The 3,293-nt window shown below is 37.5% G+C and overlaps 1 pseudogene; it reads right to left on the reverse strand.

Annotated features, from left to right (window-relative positions):
* Positions 1–285: 285 nt before the first annotated feature.
* On the reverse strand, positions 286–3,033 carry LOC112183557 (annotated as a pseudogene).
* Between the last annotated feature and the right edge of the window lie 260 nt (positions 3,034–3,293).

The raw sequence follows: 3,293 nt of genomic DNA on the forward strand, positions 1-3,293 counted from the left end.
CGTATTCATAATTAATAAATCACTATTATGAATACCCAAATAATCATCAATTTGACTGAAAATTTGCAAAGTTGATATACTTATAGGGACCTAAAAACTGAACAGTCGAGATCCCAATATGTAACCGAAAAGTTGGTTTAATAAACTATCCCTTAAATTGGCTAAAAAAAGGGATACCTCACTAGAAGGAGAGAGAGAGAGAGAGAGAGAGAGAGAGAGATATATATATATATATATATATATATATATATTCACTTATTATTAGTTATAACTTTTTTTGCGTTACAACTTACAAATCTGAAAATTACCCTAGATTCTTTTGTATAGACAGAGAACACAGTCAAAGAAGCTAATTAAGGTAAACTTTTAAGACATGGCACACTAGGAGATAATGAAGTAGATAATCATTGGATGTTCTTGCAGGAGGAGAAATCTTGCCAGGAACAGATGAAGTTAAGTCGATGTGATCCGTTACAATGTTTTTGCAACCAAATCGATGGTCACAATCCAAAGAAATGGCTGTATCCCCAACAACAGATCCCGAAATGTTATGGAACGTCACATCGCTCACTTGTATGGCTTTTCCTTGGTCAAGCAAGGTTCCAAATCCAGTAAAGAGATCGTCAGAATACTTCTGGTCTATAATGATATGCGTTCTTGGCTGCTTGAATTATGATATTCTCAAAAATGATGTGCCTAGCATGCCCTGACCCGCTTTGCCATATGTCTTGATTCTTGCTCCATTTTGTGTTTCCTTGAAGGTGCACTTTGTCACTTGCACATCTTTCACTATGCTACAAGAAGCATGCTCACTAGGACTTCCAACACTTATACCATGGCCTGGACCACACAAAACATCAGTAATGTTCATATGAAATGAGCCAATATTGATTGCAATACAGTCAATACAGTCGTCACCAGTGCCTATAAAAGAATGTTGAATGTTAATATAGGTTGGTATAGAGATCGATGTCAATTCCATCAGTGTTTGGACTATCTTCAGGAGGTGTGATATGGATATCAGAGATTTTAAGGTTATTGCAGCTGGTGATGCTTATATGGTTTTTCGCATTGTTAATGTGTGTAATGTCACTCAACCGGAGACCATCACGCTTGTTAATATGGAGAGCAGTCGGTTGTTGACAATTTGTATTGTCGCTGACCTTGACAATTAATTTGACCTCCTCCATTGATTATCAGACCTCGAACATCTTCAAACTGTACCCATTTGTCCTTGTCTCTCCAAGCATTCATATTATTTGGTGCAACAATGAACCCATTTAGCTGAAAATTTACACTGCAGCCCTACAAGGCCCTTGAAACACCACAGAATTGAGCAAGAAATTGTTGCCCTTTGGTATGATAACTGTAGGGATGCCTTAAGTGGATCCACAAACGTATCCCCATGCTTTTAGAAAGGCTTGTGTATCATCAACTTGGCCATTCCCAACAGCGCCATAACTTATCACATTGAATGTGCTTGTTGCAAGTGATCTCCATGCTTTTGGGAATGCTTGTAAATCATCATCGGTTTGGCGATTTGCAAGAGAACGATAATACTCATCGAATGTATTTGGTGTTGCAAAAACATCACCATATTCCTTATCACTGAATGAATTTGATGTTGCAGCAGCAACTCGATCACCATGGTAACCAATGGCATCATGTTGTTGTGGGAAAACCAATAAGTCTGGCACATGAACTCGGTGAAGAAGCAACCAGAATCATTATGAACAAAAAGATTGTAGCAAGTACGTCTCGAACCTCCATATTAAAACCGTAGCTAGCTAGCCAACTCTAACAATGAAAGAAATAAAGAATGAACCAAAGAGAAGGCTAGGGCTGCAAAACTGATTGAGATAACAATCGCAATATTTACTTATTTAGATTCAATGGTGGAAAATTTTGATTGAAGAGAAATGAATTCCTCCTAGCCTTTAAGCCTCTAAGCCCATCAATCTCTTCAACACAAAATACCCAATTAGCTCAATACGGCCAACTGCTTGAGTGACAAGAAGCATGAGTGGAATTTATCATACCCATGCATGAGTGGTATTTCTCTAACAATATTTAGAGCGACTATATATATAGGAGAAATGAATGGTTAGTTGAAGAAAACTTCGTAGTTTTTCTTTGGTATCAACTCGAGGCTGGCTTCTTGTCACTCAAGCATCTGCTTCTATCTGTAAGTTGGGCCCTATTAAGCTAATTGGGTATTTTGGGCTTGATGATATTGATGGGCTTAGAGGCTTCTTGAGCCTACGGACAGTCCCTTTTCGGCCTAGGTTGCTGGCTGATTCTGTAGTCTTTCATGTACTGGTGAATCATTATGCACCCTACAAGTAGAGAAGCATAACGTGAAAGTGGGATTTTAACCACAAAAGCCAATGGTATCGGATTCGACTGATTTTATATTAAAAATGCTAAAAGATATCAATTCCGATAATTGAATATGCCGGAGATATTGAAATTTTTGGAAATTCTCTAATTTACCTCTATTTACTTTAATGTTTGAGTGCGGACCTCCCGAAAAATAACCATAGCCGAAGTTCACACTGCACGCATGCGCCCCAAATCGATTGGGTCTCATCTGAGAAGTAGAGGTTGTTCGCTGTTGTGAAGGAATGGATTAAAATTTAAGATTGTGGATTGTGATGCCACCCTAATTAAATAAGAAGACTGGATAGGGTTTAAAGGGTCATCGTATATAGGCCCATCATATGTGTCAAATCAAATTCATCACCTTATGGAACACACAGGATAAGGAACTCGCTAGCTCCTCTTCTTCTTCTTCTTCCATCCCAAGCATGACTCAGAATGGCTCAAAATTAAAAGGCTTTATTTTCTTCTTATCCCTTCAAGAAAATCATTTGTTGTTCCGTAAGGAAAGCATCATATCCATATCAATGTGATTCTTGTGTGACTTCAATATGAAATAATGACGGCTTGTTCTGTCTACATGTATGTGATGTCTTCCACAGCTTAATTATTAGCTTGTGATGGAGAATTGTTGATAAATGAAAACAGTCTTCTGTCCTTGATTGTATAGTTAATCTTTTCGATTCCTTGCTATCATGTTATATGAAATTTTATACTCCACTGACATATAAAAATTTTGTTTTGAACTTGACTCGCCAACAATTAGTTATTGTGTAACTTAAATTATTTTGATAATAATTAATGATAATACGAAGTTTTATATTTCGGTGAAGGCTCAAAATTCGATTTAGTACAGTCGATCGAGAGAGCTACCGCTGAAGACCGGAGTTCAAACCTTCTCGATGATCTCGTCC

The sequence above is a fragment of the Rosa chinensis genome, chromosome 2 (assembly GCF_002994745.2).
Source record: "Rosa chinensis cultivar Old Blush chromosome 2, RchiOBHm-V2, whole genome shotgun sequence".
In the NCBI taxonomy this organism is placed as follows: Eukaryota; Viridiplantae; Streptophyta; class Magnoliopsida; order Rosales; family Rosaceae; genus Rosa; species Rosa chinensis.